The sequence below is a fragment of the Stenella coeruleoalba genome (genome assembly GCF_951394435.1).
Source record: "Stenella coeruleoalba genome assembly, chromosome: 5".
Classification (NCBI taxonomy): domain Eukaryota; kingdom Metazoa; phylum Chordata; class Mammalia; order Artiodactyla; family Delphinidae; genus Stenella; species Stenella coeruleoalba.
Window position 1 is genome coordinate 103302935 of NC_137150.1, and position 21419 is coordinate 103324353.

A 21419-nucleotide genomic window follows, 5' to 3' on the forward strand; every position below is an offset into this window, starting at 1 on the left:
CTGTGTTAAAAATGTACATTTTATGTTTTAGGACATTTTTTTCCAGGGTTTGAGCAAAACATCTCTAACTTGTTATATCTTGCCACCAATATTCTGAAGTCTCAAAAACAGTGAAAAAACTGTAAAAAAAATGAATATAGGAGAAACAATTCATGTACTCTGACATGAATTCTTTTCAGCTTTGGAAGGAGAGTTTATTTGGAATTTTTGTCATGACACCAAAAAAGCAGGCAGATCTCTTCAATCCCATGATTTAGGAAAACCTTTTTGGCATGAGTGCTCTTTGGCTATGCTGTTCATTCCTTCAGTACTGGATTCTGAAGCCATTGGTTTAATTGTGTCGATGACTAACTACCATTGTGCAAAGAACTTAATTACATACTGTGGTTCAGTTTCTATTTTGCCAGTCAGTCGTTCAGCCATAAAAGAACGCTGTAAAAAGTAAGTGGTAAAATGCAAAAGAAATTGAAAGCACATGATTGTAGTCAAGAAGCAAATAAGTAGATTTCAAAGAAAAGCCAGAATACTTTAACTGGGAGCTGGGTTGTACTCCTAAACAAAGAAAAAGTTAGCAGCCAAGAAAAATATTTTGTAATTTCACTTACTGTGCAACATTATAAAATTATTTGAACTTACTTTCACACTTTGTTTACTAGTCAATTAGTGAAATTCATCAAGTGAAATGAAATTATTTTTTAAAGTCATAAAAATTTTTAAAGAATAATATTGCCCTTTGGAGGTATATGCTTATTCTCCATCTCCTCTCTTGAGAGATAATTATTTCAATTTTAAATTTATGACAGTGGTTCCTTGGGAACTAACAGGACAGCTTTGCAATAAGCCCCAGTTATTAAGGCAGTTAGGGTTTAAAGATGTGGATGGTTTCTAAAACATCATAATTCTTTAGTGTTGCTTTGAGTCTAGCTTGTAATATCAAGACACAATGTTGAAAATATTAGATGTCTGTCTGTGACAGTACTGGCTTCAGATTATTAACTCTGAAATATATTTGAGTGATGATACTTAGTTTAAGCAGAATAGTTTCATCTGAGCATGTTATACACTTTCTAGGTAAAGTAGACCTGAGGACAGGAAATGCAATGTACCCTGCAATCGATAATTATTCTATGTGACTCATTATGTTTTGTTTTAGTAAAAAGATGATAGTTCATCACAATTGCATTTCAGGGGCTTTATTTTACTACTTGACATTTGTCATTTAAATTTGCATAAATTTATAGTTTGGGGGGATTTAAAAAAATCGTTTAGTTCATTTTTGTACTGTCATTTTGTCTTCAGTTTAAAACATATTGAAATTTAGCAAATACAGATGCTAAATAATAAATTCCCTGGAATTGTCACTTGGTTGAGTGGGGGAAAGAAATGCGAGAACACAGGAAGTATTCATAAAGCGCAGGCCTTAGAGCATGAAGAGTAAAGATACTGACTTTGCAGTCAAATGTCCTAGAGTTTGCATTCTGATTCTGCTCTGTACTGGCTATGTTACCTTGGGTACAGCAATGCCTCTAAACTTTTATTTCCTTGTGTATGAATTTAAGATTACTATGATGTATTGTACAGGGCTGATGTGAGCTTTATGTAAGACAATGTGTATACAATGCTTGACACAGAGTAAGTGCTCACTATGCTTGTACTGAATTGGTTCTAGCAGTGGGCCAGGAATGAGAAGGGGTGAATTCCATCAGATGTGATGACCCTACTCATGAAGCATCATAGGAAGGAAACCCTTGCTAATGACTACAAAAGCAATACACATATTCTTTATTTTTTATTTTTTTAACATCTTTATTGGGGTATAATTGCTTTACAATGGTGTGTTAGTTTCTGCTTTATAACAAAGTGAATCAGTTATACATATACATATGTTCCAATATCTCTTCCCTCTTGCATCTCCCTCCTTCCCACCCTCCCTATCCCACCCCTCCAGGTGGTCACAAAGCACCAAGCTGATCTCCCAGTGCTATGCGGCTGCTTCCCACTAGCTGTCTATTTTACGTTTGGTAGTGTATATATGTCCATGCCACTCTCTCACTTTGTCCCATCTTAACCTTCCCCTTCCCCATAAACTCAAGTCCGTTCTCTAGTAGGTTTGTATCTTTATTCCTGTCTTACCCCTAGGTTCTTCATGACATTTTTTTTTCTTAAATTCCATATATATGAATACACATATTCTTGATTCAGAAGAATAAGGAACTTCTGGACCCTGAGCTCACATTTCCTGTTGTTTATGAATCCATGCATTTACCCGTTTATATAAGATTTTTGTGAGAGCATAGTCTTGATATAAAATCTCAAGGATCAATTTTATTATATATTTTCTCTATGAAGTTAAGCAAGCTCTTTAAGTGGGTCGGCCAAATGTTTCCTCTTTCTTTTACTAGATTTTCCCTGAGGTGTAGTGGCAGCTAAAGGCTGGTATTTAAAAACTAGAGAGTTAAAGACTGTTTAGAGGAGGCTAACATGCATAACTTATAGTATTGGAGTAGTGGTGCTGAGAACTGTGAAGTAATCTCTTTTATCCCCGTATGCACATAGGGCTGAAGATCATAAATTAAGAAGAAATCAGAAAAACTGAAAATGGCAAAAAAAAGCATTTTGTTAACCATCTAAACATTGGAAAAATAAGAAATTATAACTATTTTGCTTGGTGATGAGAAAAGAGGTGTGATCTAATATGCAGATTAAGAATTCTAATATTTATTACTTAGTGTTTGGGCAAATGGTACAAAATAATGGTGTATTTATTTATTTTTTGCGGTACGTGGGCCTCTCACTGTTGTGGCCTCTCCCATTGTGGAGCACAGGCTCCAGACGCGCAGGCTCAGCGGTCATGGCTCACGGGCCCAGCCGCTCCGTGGCATGTGGGATCTTCCCGGACCGGGGCACGAACCCGTGTCCCCTGCATCGGCAGGCAGACTCTCAACCACTGCACCACCAGGGAAGCCCAATAATGGTGTATTTTAACTTGAGCAATTTAGATCATTAATGAGGAGTAAACTTTCTACAAGTACAGGAGATCTACAATTAAGAAAGTTCCCTAAGGATGGTAAAGGATTTATCCTTAACTGTTTTGAAAATCACAGAATATAAAATTTAAGAATTTGGAGATAGGATAAATAATTTAAACTAAACCTTTGATTTTTACCAATGAAATCTTAGATTTTTTTTAGAAGTAACCCTTCTCCATTATGCTTAAATTATAATCTAGTGTAGAAACAAATAGGTGAATTTCATGTTCATTAAATGAGAAAACAGATAATAATTTTATGATAAACTTAAGGGGATTAAAAAGAACACATTGATTTATTTAAAAATTCATCTTAGATATACAGCAAGATAACCTTAGAAAACTGCTCACTTATGGATAGAGAGATATCCTCAAAATGATTTTATGGGAGAATGTGAAACTTGCTCCTGAAATAAAAAAGAATAAAATAGTCCAGGCTTGTTTGCTCTAATACAGTCCTAAATTGTTATGAAAGACACAGATCAGAAGGAAACTCTCCAGGGAAAATTTGCTGAAGTCATCATCTAATCATATAATCAGTATAAGTAGGTCATGAAAGTACTCAAGATACTTGCCCTCTAGAAAGTCTGACCTAGAAGAATCCTTTTTTTTTTTTTAATCTTAGATGGTGATAACTTAGAGTTGGAAACACATCATCACTGAGTATATAAAATGGAAACTGAGAACGAATGAGCAAGTAAATGTTATGGATCTAATATCACTAGATGAAAGGCCTTCAAGATAAATGACTTTGGCTTCTTTAACCCACTATGAATAACTCCAGTTGAGATCTTAGCTTTGCTATTAAAGATTTTGTAGCATTGATAATAAATGAATATAAACAAGCTTGATAACAACAAAAAGTTTCAGGTACTTTTTTCCTACTTTCCTTCAAAAATCCTCTTTATTTCCCTATCTAATCAATCTTGAATTGCTAAAGAAAATCAGTAAGTCATCAGAGAAGTGCTTTAAGTGTTTATAGCTTAGGAAAAAAATTGGTCTCCCGTTCTCCCCAAGAATGCATTATTAAAAAATCTGTAAGATGTATTTCAAATATACACCCATGCAACTAGACAACCACTGCCACCACAAAGAAAGAAAATGGTCCAAAAGTGACTCGAACAGAGAGCTTTGTGCATCCTGCAGGAAGCTAGGGACTTTCAACATATTTGTGGCTTCATTGCAGAAAGCAGACTCTTATTTGTTGATGAAGCTATTATGTATTTATGAAGCATTGCTCTTTCACCAGGCTATGCACTATTTTTTTAACTGTTGGTTAAAATATAGCATATTTAATTTCTTCATCAAAAAGCGGAAAACCAAAGAATGAGATCAATCTCCCACCCTGTTTTGTAGCAAATTTGCCACCTCCAAGATCAGAGGACACAATATGTTTCCACTTATAATTTCTGCATGCTTAAAACTTGGCTGTGAAAAGCCAAGTCTCTTCAAACTGATGGAATTTGGCATAGAAACCAGAGAATTGTCTGTATTTAAAAAACAATAATTTTAAATACTTTAGTTGTTTCCGTGGAACAGGAATGCCAAAATGCCAAGTTTCTTATAATCATATTTCCTCTCTTCTAAATTAAATATATAATATGATTATAAGGCTGCATATGAATGGTTTTTAACTATTTTTACACTATGCCTAATATACTAGAGAGGAATATTTTTATCTTTTCTATTAAAAGATTTGATAAGTTATATGAAAGGATGGTTTTCAACTGAATAGAAATGTAGGCTACCAGTACTTTAACTTATAGGTTCTACTTTGTAATGCAGTACATTAATTAAAACATGGACTTACAAATTTTTTGTTATAATGTAAATATATATGTATATGTAGTTCTATGATCAGCACTGATATACGTGTGTCTGTATGTGAATATGTGCGTGTAAATATTTATAATATATTTAGAACTGGATGAATTGTATTATAGACTGGATTTGTGTTTAAAGTATTATGTATTAGATATTAGATTTGCTTACCAGTATTTCTCATACATGGGAGGATTGCATTTTCCCACTTCCCTATAATTAGGTATAGCCTTGGGCTTCACTTTGACAGTAAAATGTGCCTTTAAGAGCTTGTACACAATTCTCCCTTCTCTCTTTCCCTGCTGCCCTAAAAGCCATATGTTTAAGATGGAGCAGTTATAGAATACTAGACCCTCCCCGTTGAGTCACCCCATGGAGGACAGTTGCCTTGGAGTGTTTCCCAGACCCACAGCCGACATTGTGTAACATAGAAGTAGCACTTTGTGGTGTTAAGGATCTGCATTTGTATAATGTTTATTATAGAAGCATAATCTAGACTAGTATAATCTCTAGCAGCAATTTTCAAACATTTGAAATTATTCTCATCATTAGTAAAAATGTTTTAGTATGCACTCCAACATACATTTATTTATTTACAAATGTCATAGCTTATTGTTTTACTTACACATTTTGTGCATTATAAGACATAATCATAAAGTAAAAATAAAAAAGGAAAGATTAAAAGACTAAATTAAGGTCTCTAATACTTTCCCTACATTCCAATCTTGTCTTTGTTCCTTGATTACTGCATCCCACTTGAAGATCACTAATCCAGAATTTAGTGAGACTGACATAGAGATCAAGGGGAAGATTCACTACCAAATATAAAGAGACACTATAATTTGGGGTTCTAATCATTAAATCTCCTCTCAGTATAACAATGTGTTTCAAAGTGTGGCTCAGAACCACTAGTGCCTGCCTCTGCACTAAACTGATCACAATCTTTGCAGGGGCCTAGGAATCTCTACTGTACTAGGACCACTACCTGATCCATATATGTTTTAAAGTGTTATAAGCTTTGCCTTAAAGTGATCTGGAATAATGAATTTACGTTTTACTCTCTGTGGCAAATACCTGAAGGTGATAATATAGATACCTTTGAGATTTTTGTGTGTTAAATCTCTACACTTGTCAGTAATGGCTAATTTGAAGCTGAAGTTAAAAGGCAGCGTTCCATGTAACCAGAGTTTCTTCTAGAAACAATCTTAATTAAAGCATCATTGAGAGAGGAAGTCAAAAGATGTCCCAAATCCAATCTAATAAAATCATTTTATGAAATGACAGGGAAAGATAAAGGTCTAAGAAATTTGAAGTATATTAACACTTGCCACATATGAGATACATGTGGAAAAAACAACAAAAAAGACACTATAAGGCAATGTAAGTTTAAAAAACGGCAATTGCTAACCATTGTTAACTGATCCCATATTTTATTGGTTTGAAGAAATGACATCATAAACATTTTGGTCACCAAATTTTTGGTTCCCACACAGGGTTGAAATGGAATGAATGGTCCACTGTTTTGTAACATGATTCTTCACCAGTCAAATATTTCAAAGACTATGCAAAGAATAGTTTCCAAATTCAATGGAATTAAAATTTTCATATTATAATGTATAAAGTTTATACACTATATACTATAGCCTAAACAAGTTACCCACATGGGTCAAGTTAATATTTTTCAAACACTAGGATCTCATTTAGTAAGCCACACAAAATAGATTAATACATGGCTTCCAAAACCTATGGTAATATTAATTAACCTGTTGTGTAGTGATGTGAAGTTCAGAGGGTACTGTACAGGGACTGGAATAAAATGTTGGTAATAACAAGAAGAATAATTGCTACTTCCAGAAGCATTATCTGAAGTGGTTAAACAAGATAAGTTATAGGAACTTACATATGAGTGTAATGACTTATTCCTAATAATGCGTTGAGGCTGGTACACAGGCCAACAGCTCACTGAGTTCAAGTGTAGGGACATTCCATTGTATAGTGTTCAGTGAAGAGGTTTATTGTTGAATATGATGACAAAATATAGAGAGAATCTTAAATTCATGAATGGTAACTTAACCAGGTTCTCTTCATTAAAACTATTTGCAGCTCTTAAAGCTTTGCCAAGCAGCTTCTCAGTCAAGTGGGGATCAACTCTAAACAAACTTGCTGTGTGTAGGTTGTAATTAGGGAAAATGTGACCCAAAGTAAAGCTCTAAATAAATGATCTTTCCCCAGCAAAGAGTTGAGTTAAATGCTGATTCTTGAAAATTCTAAAAACAGAATCATCCTTTCATTTATTCAACAGTCTTTACAAAATTTCTTCCTCTCGTCTTCAAACTTGCATCATGTCTGGAAAATTCTAGGCACTTAGTAAATATTTGTTCAATTGAGTTATGTAGAAATTATAGGAGTTTCCATCTCTCATCTGGTACAGCATAAGACTGGCCTAGGAGGTCAGGAGGTAACCATGTTAATCAGAGGGAAGAGAGAATATCAACAAGAATGGCCCATTGGTAGTGTAGAGCAATAAGTGGTTACCTGTGAACGACTTCCTGACCCATGGCACAAAACTGTTGAAGCGGATGGACAAACTTCCTTGGATTCCAGTAGCAAAGACTATACAGGATGCCTGTCACCAACCTTGCCACGCTCAGGAACTTCAGAGCAGAAGGGGCACTCCAGTGGAGGTCCGAACACAGATGAGCAAGAGCCAAAAGAAGGGCAAGAGCTCTTGCACAGGTCTATGCATGGCTCAAAGTCCAGGGGTCAGGGCTGTAGATACCCTGGAAGTCTGAACTTGTTCTGTGTGCAATGTGAGTGAGAGTTGCCTTAAATCAGAGTGCCACCACTGTTTCAGCAACCCATCTCACATGATCCCATGGAGGAACTACTGGGGCCATGGAATAACTCTATAGGTGCAAGCCCTGGAGCTCCTTGGACACGTGTTGAACCCATCACTGTCGTGAGAGCTTGAAGAGCATCGTGAAGGGGAGAGACTGGGACTAAAGACTGTGTGGACCCCAGTGTGCCATTCTGCCAGCTCAGCTGATCCCAGGCACTGCAGGGGAGCTTGGAAAGTTTTGAGAAAGGCACTCCAAAACTCAAAGAACCCCTTAGGTGAGGGCCTGGAGCAGGGACCCCACAAACCTTGATGTAAGGGTGATATTGATCAGAATCAAAATCGCCTGAGGTACTCGTTAAATATGCATATTTCTTAGTCCACCCCAGACATACTGAAGTAGAACCTCTGTGGATAGATGTGACAATCTACCTTTAGCAAGCTTCCTGGTTATTCTTAGGGACATTAATCTTTGAGAGTAACTGGTCTAATTTATAAGATATATAGATTATTATATAATCTGGCTCATTAGCGTACATTCAGATTGATATCCAGGCTCATTTACCACTCAAAACCTTTGAATTTCCATGGCTGACCTACCAGATCAGATGGAGCCACTTTATATTCCCCAAATTCCATGCACTTTTATATAGTCAGGCTTTTCTCACTGTATTCCCTTTGCATAGGTTATTTATCCAGTTTCATACAGGTGTTATATTCTAGCTCATGCTTGGTGGCACATCCTCTATAATTCCTGTTTATGTCTGATGTGTCCTTTGTATATATATTTTCTATTTATTTCCTTCATGTCTATCTTTTTTCAGATTTAAACTTTGAATTCAGGGAAGACCTGGTTTTCACTTCAATCATTTTGTCACGTTATAGGTGCTCAACTAATGGGCAATTCAATGCCAATTCAAGGCTTAGCTTTGCGTTTTTCTTTTGGATCAAAAATCTTCCAAAAAAAGTTGAAGCCTACTTTAACAGAGTCCTTTTACTTCTAAAACCAAGTCCTATTCTTAGAACAGAGCTTAGACAGACAGGGGATCCGCAGCCCAACCATTAGAATTAACATAATGGGTCCGGTTTTAGAGTCAGAGCCTATTGACATTGCAGAGTGATTTAGCTTAAGAAAAAAGCAGATCTAGATGCCCCATTACTGCTACTAAATAAACTATTCTGATAATAGGGGTTGACCTAAGACAGGAGAAAGTGACTAATGTATGGTTAATCTAAGTCTGGAGTGAAGAAATAGGCGTCTTTTTGTTCTGAATGTATTTATCATACCATATAAATAAAGAGCAAAGCATGGAACTGACACTGTAATTTCTGTTCACACAAACTGAGGGTAAGAAAAGTGAATCCACGTGGGAGAAACTTGGAGCTAAAGTGCCAATCAAACATCTCTGACAACATTGGCCAGAATTTTGTAACACACAAAGGGAAAACTAAGCTATTTCGCGCATAATAATTGGTCATAGAAAATTATTTTAAAAGTCCTAAATCCCTAGGGAATTTAGAATGTGATGAAAAGCTACACTAAAAGAACACTAAAAGTGGTCAGCATGTACTTGAGGGGTAGTGAAAAAACTAAGCCTGATGGAGATTTGGAGTCTGTATATCATGTCGTTTATAGTCAGGCATGATTGAGTCAAATGGGTGAGTAGTAATTGATGTGTATTCTTGTGATTAAAATTGTATTTTTCAGTTGAAAAAAATCCCTTCAAGACGTCCTCAACCATTCCACTTATCAAACTCATATTATGAGAGCTTCACTAAAACAAGCTTTATTTTTCTTTGACCCATGAAAGTTATTAGAACTCTGAACAAATTGAAAAGTTAAATGGAAGAAATGGTTTTATTCTGTGCTAGTTTAATAAAAGACTAGAAGGGCAACTCTGAATTAGAGGCTCATGTGTATTTTAGTCTTGAGTTTATTATCCTTTTCAGTAAAGAGTTCTACCCATAGCTTCTGAAAATTTAGCAGCTGGTTTCAGTTGATTGATGGGTATGTTTTATGAAAACAACAAACTGCAAATGAGCTCACTTACTGCAGTTAATTCTGTTTCATTCACTCTCATGCAAAGATTCCATTTGTAACTTAGTCACTGAAACTGTAACCCTCCACTTCAACTCTGGAAGATATTATACATTTATGAGAGAACATCCTTTCACCTGACTTTTCTACTAGCTATAAATTCACAATGTCTTACAGTTACAGAAGAAAAGCCCAAGTAGTCAGCAAGGGCCCCTTTCTCTGAAATGTTAACAATTGGCAGAAATAGCCTCTTGCCATTTTAGTGCCTTGCATGATTCATCCATGTATTTAATAAATCATTGTGAGCCCTTTCTCTTCTCTTTGCATGAGACACAGAGGTGCACAGAACAGAGCTCCTGCCCTCAACGGGCTGTACCTCATCTGATTGGGATATAGATAATAAAATGTAAGCAGATTAATATGTTTTAATTTAAAATATTCTCAAATAAGAAAAATCAAGGAAGCTATGAGACTGATGAGTGACCAGTTAGAAGTCTCGAAAAAGAACTTATGAAAATGAGTTAGGGAAGAGTTCACTGAGGAGATGACAGTTAGGCAGAGATTAATAAAGGGATGGAGTGATCCTATCCTGACCTAAAGGAAGGGTATTCTAAGTGGAAGGAGAAGCAAGGCCAATGGCCCAGAAGTGAGATGAAACAAAACTGAGTTTTTTGCTTATTTTTAAGACTCCTAAGAGCACCAGTGTGGCTGAAATGGGATGAACATGTGGACATCTAAGGAAAGTGACTTGTATTTTCAAGCCAGTTAGGCAAGGGCTGAATGTGCAATATTTAGAATACGTATGCACAAAAGAATGTCTGTATGTGTATAACTGAGTCACTTTGCCATACAGCAGAGAGTGGCACAACAGTGTAAATCAACTATACTTCAATTTAAAAAAACTAAAATTGGAATACATATACTAAACTGGTTCATTGTTAAAATCTGACAGATGTTTTAAAAATAGCAAGAAATGAGATGTATTAGGAGTATTAAGTGAGATATGTGAATAGTATGTGAATGTATAACAGAAATGTTGGTGTTATTCATTGGTCACACAAGTTCCTCTTATCTTTACACCTAGTCTTTAAATTTTTTTTTAATATAGATGACACATCTGATTTTCTTACATAATCTTGAGTTATATACAGAATCCCATAAGTTAAATATAACTTCAGAGGCAACTTCAGTGAAAGTTCTTGAGAAAATTACATGTCTGTGTTAATATTTTAATGACATTTGAAGTACAAAAGGAGGTAGCTCATATTTTTATACTAAAAAGAAATTATGTGAACAGTATAACAATAGCTAAAGCATATGCAAAACAGAAATATCAAAATAACATTAATGTGAAAATTTTTATCATACTGTAGAGCATAATGACTAAAAGGAATGTTTGTTTTCCTCTGGTACTTAATCTTTTTTTAATTGTGGTAAAATGCTTGTAAAGTTTCTCATCTTAACCTATTTTAAATGTAGAGTTTAGTGGTGTTAAGTATATTTTTATTGTTGTGCAACTATAACCACCATTCATCTCCAGAACACTTGCCATCTTACAAAACTGAAACTCTATACCATGAAACAGTAACTCCCCATTTCTTTCTCCTTACAGCCCCTGGCAACACCATTCTACTTTCTGTCTCTATGACTTGGACTATTGTAAGTATGTCATGTGAGAGGAATCATACAGTATTTGTCTTTTTGTGATGCGATTATTTCACTTAGCATAATTTTCTCAGGGTTCATCCATGTTATAGCATATGTCAGAATCTCCTTTTTAAAGGCTGAATGATATCCCATTGTATGTACATGTCACATTCTGCTTATCCATTCATTTGTCAATGTATACTTGGATTGCTTCCACATTTTAGCTATTGTTAGCAGTGCTACCATGAACATAGGTGTACAAATGTCTCTTCAAGACCCCACTTTAAATTCTTTTGGCTACATATCCAGAAGTGGAATTGCTAGATCATATGGTGATTCTATTTTTCATTTTTTGAGGAACTACTCTACTGTTTTTCATAGGAGTCACACCATTGTATATTCCCACCAACAGTATACAAGGGTTCCAATTTTCTCACATTCTCACCAACACTTGTTACTTTCTGTTTTTAAGAATAGGCATCCTAAAGGGTGTGAGGTAATAACTCTTTGTGGTTTTGATTTGGTTTTGATTTGCATTTCTCTCGTGATTAGTGATATTGAGCATCTTTCCATATGCCTACTGACCACTTGTATGTTTTCTTTGGAGAAATGTCTATTCAAGTTCTTCACCCATTTTTTTTTTCTTTTACATCTTTATTGGAGTATAATGGCTTTACAGTGGTGTGTTAGTTTCTGCTTTATAACAAAGTGAATCAGTTATACATATACAAATGTTCCCATATCTCTTCCCTCTTGCGTCTCCCTCCCTGCCACCTTCCCTATCCCATCCCTGTAGGTGGTCACAAAGCACTGAGCTGATCTCCCTGTGCTATGCGGCTGCTTCCCACTAGCTATCTATTTTATGTTTGGTAGTGTATATATGTCCATGCCACTCTCTCACTTTGTCACAGCTTACCCTTCCCCCTCCCCATATCCTCACGTCCATTCTCTAGTAGGTCTGTGTCTTTATTCATTTTTGAATCAAGTTGTTCATTTTTTTGTTGTTGAGGTTTAGGAGTGCTCTATATAATTTAGCTATTAATCCCTTTGCAGATATATTGATATGATTTGCAAGTATTTTCTCCCATTCTGTGGGTTGCCTTTTGGTGGTATCTTTTGATGCACACAATTTTTTCATTGTTCATGAAATCCAATTTGCCTATTTATTCTTGTGTTGCCTATGCCTTCAGTGTCACATCCAAGAAATTACCAAATCCAATGTCATGAAGGTTTTAGCCTATTTTTTCTTTTAAGAGTTTTATAGTTTTAGGTCTTACAGTTAGGTCTTTGGTGTATTTTAAGTTAATTTTGTATGCAGTGTTAAGTAAGGGTCCAATTTTATTCTTCTGCATGTGGACACCCAGTTTCCCCAGTACCACTTGTTGAAAAGACAATCCTTTTCTCATTGAATGGTCTTGGCCCCCTTGTCAAAAATCACTTGACCATACCTGTGAGGGCTTATTTCTGGGCTCTCTAGTCTGTTATATTGGTCAACATGTCTGTCTTTTTGCCAGTACCACACTGTTTTGATTACTGTAGCTTTAAGTTTTTCAAAGAGTAAGTTTGATGCCTCCAGCTTTGTTCTTATTTTTCAAGATCATTTCCTAGTTTGTTGAATATTTTTATCATGAAAGGGCTTTGAATTTTGTCAGTACTTTTTCTGCATCAATTGAAATGATTTTTTTCCTTTTATTTTGTTAATATGGTGTATTACATTGATTGATTTTTGTATGTTGAACCATTCTTATATTCCAGGAATAAATTCCACTTGGATGAGGTATATAATCCTTTTAATATTCTGCTGAATTCTGTTTGCTATTATTTTGTTGAGCATTTTCACATCAATATTCATAAGGGTTATTGGTCTCTAGTCTTCTCATAATGTCTTTGTCTGACTTTTGTATCAGAGTAACACAGGCCTCATAGAATGAATTAAGATGTCTTCCCTCCTCTTCAATTCTTTATGAAAATTTTGCAAATTGGTATTGTGTGTCCAAAAACATAAGCTAATAAGTTTTTAATAATTAGTCTCAAATTATGTAGAAATAAAAATGTGGAATTATAAATGAAAGTTACAAAAATACTTTTATAATTGACCATGTATTTACCTTTTCTGTGCTCTTTACATATTGATTTGGATTTTAGTTCCTGTTTGGTGTCCTTGCATTTCCCTTGCAAGACTCCCTTTAACATTTCTAGTGGTAATAAACTCCCTCAGCCTTTGTTTATCTAAGAAAGTTTTAATTTCTCCCTCACATTTGAAGAACAGTTTTGCCAGATATAGGATTTTTGGTTGATAGTTTCTTTTTTTAGCACTATGAATATATCAACCCACTGCCTTCTGATGAGAAATCTGAATGATCATTTTTTTTTTTTTTAAGGGACTTGGCTGGCCCCAAATGTTTTTGTTTGTTTGTTTTGGTTAAATTTTATTTATTTATTTTTTTGGCTGCATTGGGTCTTCATTCCTGCATGTGGGCTTTTCTCTAGTTGTGGAGAGCTGGGGCTATTCTTCGTTGCGGTGCGTGGGCTTCCCATTGCAATGGCTTCTCTTATTGTGGAGCATGGGCTCTAGGTGCGCGGGCTTCAGTAGTTGTGGTGTGCAGGCTCAACAGTTGTGGCGCACAGGCTTAGTTGCCCTGTGGCATCTTCCCAGACAAGGGATTGAATGCATGTCTCCTGCATTGGCAGGCAGATTCTTAACCACTGCACCACCAGGGAAGTCCCATGAATGATCATCTTATTGAGGATCTCTTATGTGTGATGAATCACTTCTCTCTTGCTGCTTTCAAGATTATGTCTTTATCTTTGGCTTTCTATTTGATTGTAATATGCCCTGGTGTGGGTCTCTTGAATTTATCCTGCTTGGAATTCACTGAGCTTCTTGGATATTTATATTCATGTATTTGATCAAATTTGGGAATTTTTCAGTCATTATTTCTTCATATTTTATCTCTGAAGCTTTCTTTCTTCTCTTTCTGGGACTCCCATAGTATGTATGTTAGTATACTTGATGATGTTCACAGGTCCCTTATGCTCACTTTACATTTTCTCAATTTTTTTTTTTCTTTTCATTCCTCAGACTCAATCATTTCGATTGTACTATCTTCAGTGTTACAGATTGTTTCTTCTGCCTGTTAAAATCTGCCTTTGAATCACTCTGGTCAATTTTTCATTTCAGTTACTGTACTGTTTAGTTCCATAATTTTCTGGTTTCTTTTTAGATTTCTTGTATCTTTATTGATATTTCCATACATAATTTTCTTGACTTTTTCCATGTCTTTCTTTAGTTCTTTGAGCATCTTCAAGACAGTTGTTTTTGAAGTCTTGGTAAAGTAGATCTGCCATCAGGGGTTTCTAATGGACAGTTTCTGTTGATATTTTTTTTCTTTGAATACTTAAATAGGCCATATTCTCTTATTTCTTTGTATAACTTGTGAGTTTTTTGGTGTAAAACCAGATATTTGAATCTAATAATGTGATAACTCTGGGAATCACATTTTTCCCGATACAAAGTTTATTGTTTTTTATTTGCATGTTCTGTTTTGTTTATTGTTGTAACCTGTCTCTGTGCTGAGGATTATCCTGAGGTATAAATTTAAGGTTTTCTTGGATATCTTCTGAGCGTGTGCTTTTCCCTGAGCATGTGTGGTGAATTTCTAACTTATCCCCCATGCACAGTTGCTTTTGAATGTCTTGGTATTTAATGTCAGGCTCCCAAAAGAGGAAACAAAAAAAAGAAGGGGGATTCAGGCACTGGTCCTTTAAATCCCCTGGAAGTCACTTCAGGTGGAGGGGAGGTACTTGCAACAGTGAGAGGAGATGCAGCAATAATGGCTGCCTGCCTCTTTGTCTGCACCTCTGTAATCAGAAGCAGCAATCTGTGATCAGAACACAGGTTCCTGATATTTGGAGGGCAGGATCCTTATTGTCCCTCCTTGCTCCCACAAGCTGCATGCAAGCCACTGTGGGGAAACGTGCACAGGGCTAAGGGTGTGGAGTGGGTAACCACTACCAAACTAAGAGCTGAAATAAATCAAAATTGACAAAATTTAACAACTAAGCCTCCCCTGAAATCTGAAAGCCTTCAGTAGACTCCAGAGTTCCAAACTAGTATATCAGATAGATTAATCCAGTATAATTGTTGCCTAGGTAGAAAGACTGATTCCCAGTGCTTCTTACTCTGCCATCTTCTCAGAATTCTATTCCTCTGATACTTTTAAGTTTGGATTTAGTTCCCTGACCCCTTAAAACCTGTGAAGATGATTATATAGGAAGTCTGTGTCCCTCGTTTCCTTTCCGGAAATCAAATAGATCATTTAGCAATAGAAAACGTCTTCAATTGTTGTGTCCTACTTACTAGGAAGAGACAAATTGCAAGACTCTTTTAATCTCTAGACCATGTATATAACCCATGTATTTGGGTTCAGTTTGAACTCCAGAAGAACCTCAGTGTATAATTTGCTAACTTTAGAAATTGTGTTGGAAAAAAACAAGAAAAGTACAATCCAATGCTTCATTCTAGCTTCTATTATGATTTAATAAATGAAAAATTACTCAAAAGCATATGTGGTGCATTTCATTGGAACTCTCCTAGGATCAAAACTTAAGAGAGAGAAGTTTTTGGCAAATTAATTTGCATTTTTCTGAATATAATTATTTAAAATTTTTGAGAATTAAAAGGCAAAACACAGTTGGCTTCACATATTCTTCAAAATTACTGGAACATATTTTTAAGAACTTCCTTATGAAGATGTGGTGCAGGTAGACCCTTCTCCTGTCTGATATTAATCTCCTTGGAGTCTTTGCTTAAGTTACTACTGTTACTGAATCTCCATCTGCTTCTAAAAAGCTTCCTATTCTGCCCTGTTTCAATGGATAAACTCTTGAATGTAGAAATCTTAAGTTTTGCAAAATTTTAAAGTTTAGCATGTGGTGCCAAGCTCCCAGGATAGCTACTTACCTGAATCAATAGTGATGACAAATCACTTTTATAGAATTCATCCTGGGAATCAACTGCTTTAAAATAAGGCATATAATCCCTTCCAAAATATTTTATAACCTGTGTCCACATACTAAAGGGAAATAGAGATTTGGGGCAATTATCTGGATGAGTTTGGTTTAAAATTTCTCTTGCCTGAATCATGATACTTAACTGAGCCAAAGTGTACTTAAAATTTCACTTATTCAAGGAAAAGGTAAGTGAGTAAGCCTTTATTGACTAGACTTTTGGAAAATAGTTTTGCTGTAGCCCATGAAAGAAAGTAGAAATTTGAAAGAAAGGAAGCTCACATAGTACTTTGCTTTCAAGTGAAGCAACTCAGATAAACCCCAACACATTCTATTACCCAGTTCTATATCTTAAACCTTCTACATTCTCAGGATAGTACTAATGTCAATGATAAAAACACTGAGTGTCACAAGATTTTAACAACATTTGCATTGGTACTTTTGTTTAGTAAGGCAGGAAATTTCCCCCAACTGTTTAGAGAATACATTTAACAAGAATTAAACAAGAAAAAAAGAATGAGCGTTTCTTAATATTTTTAATAAATAGAAATTTTCTAAATATGTTTGAAAAAGTGTCATTTTTATACTTGATAAAAATATCTCATACCTATTTTTTAGAAGCTGGGCTTTGTTGATGCTAAGTTGATAAGGATGCAGGGCTTGGATGAAGACTATTTGAAGAACGCTGAGACTAAGATCTTGATATCTGAAAAGGTGGAAAGCATGAAATAATAGGATGTGACTCTTAGAGATCTGGAAAGCAGTGTAGGCTCACAGAAAGACAAGAAAAAGGAATGAAGTCCAATAGAGAAAATGGGAAAGAAATGAGGGTAGCAAATAAAAATAAGTAGGTCAGCGCAAGTAAGAATGTATAAAAAGAAGTTCCAAAGATACTGAGTGTTATCCATCATGTGAAGCAGCCAATTTAGAGGCGTCACCTGAAGCTTTAACCCAGTAGTTGTATTTGGAGCCTTGCCAAGGGTAATAGCCAAGAAAGATTGCCTAACCTGCTGTGGGTGGAGCTGAAGCAGGAGAGAGCTATAAAATCAGCTTATGTTAAATCAAAATTCAAAACTCCAATAAAAGTAAATTCATATATTAATGTTTCCGAAAAGTTTGTATTCCATGATTCTTCATAATTTAGATAATTATTTCATGCCAAATGAATGGTTGACTGACTGTGTAATATTCTTTGGGGAATTGTTTTGGAGAAATGGTTAGGGAGGAGGAGTACAGGAAAGATAGAACTGGCTCTAGTTCTCTTCGCTGCCCAGGTCAACAGGCTAAGTATAATTGTATTATAAGTAAAGGTAGTAAAACAGCATTTCTTCAGCTCATCAAAACCAATAAACTGTACAGTGCAAACCACAGCCAGATTGTTTTCTTCCTTTATTTCCTCAAATTTATTTCTTCATTGACTTACTCATTCCATAAATATATTATTGAATATTTACTATGTGGTGCCAGACATTGTCTTAGGAACTGAGAATAGAATGGTGAACAAAAAATTATACATGTTCCCTGATGTTTGGGACATAAAATTTCAGAGAAGGAGAATACAGAAATAGATTCGTTTTTAATTGTGATAAGTGCTTAGTTGGGTAAGGAAGGGGGTGGGAATAATAGGAAGAACCTATTTTAGATAAGCTGGTCATGAGGACGACACGTTCAGTTTAGGATGTCTGAGATTGTCAATTTGGATAAGTGATACTGAAGCTCAGAAGACATGGTGGTGGAAATACACAGTTTGCATCACAAACATTGTTTTATCCTTTGTGCTATACTTTCTTTGAAAATCCTTCAGCATAAACCATGGGGTGTAATCCTAACTCCACTTAAATCCAATTCTTTGCCTACTCCACATCTGCAACCATGCAGTTGAATGTGTCCTAAGAAAGATGTGTCACAAAGGTGATCAACCTTGAAACCATGACCAGGAACTGCAGATGGACTCCTGATACTGCAAAGCAATAAAACTACATTTCCCAATCCTTCCATTCTTCCATCTCCTTAGAAAATTTCATACCCCTTTTCTTTCCTCACCCTCCAACACTCCTTCCCTATCTTCACTCTCAGTGGATGACCTTGCTTCTTACATCACTGAGAAAATTAAAAGAATCAGAATAGAACTTTCATATGGTCCATGTACATCAGTTCAGCATCTGTGCCTCCAAGGGATATTAGAACTAATTGTTTACTGGTGAAAATGATGGTATTCAAGACAGGTGTTTAGAGAGGTGGCATAGCCTTACTCCTACATGAAAGGCCTAAATTTTTCATGCAAGGGTCAAGACCTACTAGATTCTTTTCTTCCCTCAAATCATGGATCCTTGGCAGATTCTGTCACCTAACCAAATGACAATACAGGTTGCCCCAAACCCTCAGAATAGAGAGGCATCCATGTTGGAGCACTGGAGGGAAGAGAGTGGACCTTCCACATGCTATAAGAAGAGACTGAATTGTTTTATGGACCCAAGTGCTGATAGATTCTGGGAAGTATTTAGTCCAACACTTTTTCATTATAAAAGAATACCTGGTGGCCAGATTGTGGAAGAAAAACCATAAAGCCCTCAGTTATTCAAACTTCCAGAGGCTATTTCTCCAAAATAGAAGATAATTACTGCAATGCTAAATAGGTTGAAAATAGTTTGCAACAAATAGTTAGATTTGTTTTTTGTTTGTTTTGGAATTATAATACCTACTCATATGGAGCAAAATCATAGAGAGAAAAGAAGGTTCTACGGAAATAACAGTAGACTCTAATATTGAGAAGCTGTTGGAGGAACTGCATCTCTGAAAACGCAGGACTCTACCTAACTTTAAGTGTGTGGTTCATGGAAAGGAGTCCTAATAGCTACTGCAATGGTATCTGGAGGCCAAACTCAACTTCTTTGGAAAGATATGTGGAAGGTTTCCTCTTATATAAAGTAGGTCACAAAATACTGTGTTCTTTCAGTTTCATACAAAATTTCCAGTAATACAGCTCATATTATATTGACCCATTCTCTGCTTTCCTCCCCCACCTACCCCACACAATGGCCGTTCAAAACAAATGGGGATGGTATTATAAGCCTATCTGGGTTTCACCTCATTAACATGCACAGATAGTCCTTCCTTAACAGACTATTTCCACCTAAGGCTAGTGCTCACATCTGCATGAGAACATTTCTCAACTGGCATAGAGATTTAAAGGATGATCTCTGTTCCTAAAACAATATATCTGGCAATTTATTTTTCTTTCTTTTCAAGCTCTGATTCTTCAAGAAGTTATACCCACCTTGAACCCCAAACTTTGAGCTCTGTCAGCTTCCCCAGACAGAACTGATCTGGCTGATGTTTCAGGCTAGACAGGGTTTCTGGACACCTCACTATATTAAGGGGCAGAGGTGAGGAAGACATGGAGCACTACACAGATCCAGCAGAGGTTAAGGGGTCTTCCTGGGGAGACAGCATCCTGTGTGAGCAGGCATCATATTCCTTTGGGAAAAAAAAAAAAAGCTCCAATTTCCATAATACAGTTCCACTTGGAAATTTTGGCAAATGAAAATTTTTCTACAACTGTCTGTTTAACCTTTGTCTATTATCTTTTCTATGGAAAAACACTTTCTGTGTAGCGCGTCTTCCATATCATTTGCAGGTCATGTTTTCACAGCTAATCCACCTGCATTTATCTGGCAATTCCAATGTTTGTTTAATCATGATGTACTAAGAAGGAAAACTAAAAACCAGTAGAGAAAATTGCAAAGTGGCAGAGAAAGAGAATAAAGAGATTCTTAGACTGACCCGTAATAACCCACGGAAGAGCATTTAACATGGCACTGTCATTGATTTTGTAAGAATGCCAGGGACTCTTTTTTTCTCAACATTAACAAACTGGGGAGCTCTGGGTTCATGAGAATGAGTTACTACTTGCACACTAAGTTTATTGCTTGTCTCTGGTGCAGCTTTTATCAAAGATGTTAGGCAGAAAGAATGCTCTCTCTCTCCCTCTCATTGTATTTATCTCCACTGCATTCCCACATGTGTTGTTAGTAGAGAAAATATAATTATTTATGCCTGTAATTTTGCTTCCAGCAAGTTCTAATTATAGCACTTTGGCAGAGTGAATACTGACAGGATTTTGTTGTTGAACAGTCCATGGAAAGGGCTGAATTATTCTAGTTTCATCAACTATTGTATAAAAGTTGAGATGAGAGAGGACTGAAATTTCTCCCAATAAGTACAATGAGTAATTAGTTGAAACAAGGTCATACAATTCACTTTTTCTTGTTTCTCTATTGTACATGCCATTACATTGCATCCATTGCATTCATTCCAGACTTATGTATGTTATGTCTTTTAAATAATATTTAAATTCTGAATGTTATTCTTAGTTTATCCATTGAAGTTAAAGTTAAAACAATTTCATTTAAAACATAGATATTTTATTTTGTGGATTGAATGACTTGGAAAGAAAATTGACTTAGCATTTTCCTGGTGATATTTAATTGTGATGTTTAACTGCAACTGTTTAATTTATAAAAATTTATAAAATCATTGTGTGTGCTATGGTAATCTCTGTTAAAGGCTAGAGATTATGGCAGAATATTCCATTATTTTTGAGATCAATATACCAAATCACATACCGTACACAATATGGGCTGTTATGAAAATATCTCAAAAACAAAATAGTTATTGAAAGGTGGATTAAACCTGTATTTGGAATACTGAATGTAAAATCTGACCTAATTGAACAAACAAGAATTTTCAAAGAGAAATGTCACCTAAAATGACTACTGTTATTTCTGCTGGGTTTTGTGTATAATTTTATCTGTCTCTTTCTAATTGTTTCCTGAGTTTTAATTTTGTCTTTTAATGCAATCTTATAGATAACCCGGCTTAGTTTTTGTTTTTTTGGACACGAGTGGAATGATAAAAAAAATTTGGGAGGGGTGTTTCAAATAAATGCATTTTCTTCCTAGAATAGAGGGCTAATTTGAGGATTGTTAGAGAAATCATAGATAGCTCAGCGATATGAGAATTAAGGTCTTAATGACTAG

At 35.6% G+C, this 21419-nt stretch overlaps 1 long non-coding RNA gene across 1 annotated transcript in view; it reads left to right on the forward strand.

Moving 5' to 3' along the window:
• Nucleotides 1–21419, forward strand: part of LOC307186790 — a 232128-nt gene that overhangs the window by 55558 nt on the left and 155151 nt on the right. The window contains exon 3 of the long non-coding RNA XR_013828466.1: nucleotides 11336–11382. This is a non-coding gene — a long non-coding RNA (uncharacterized lncRNA). The remainder of the gene's footprint in view (nucleotides 1–11335; nucleotides 11383–21419) is intronic.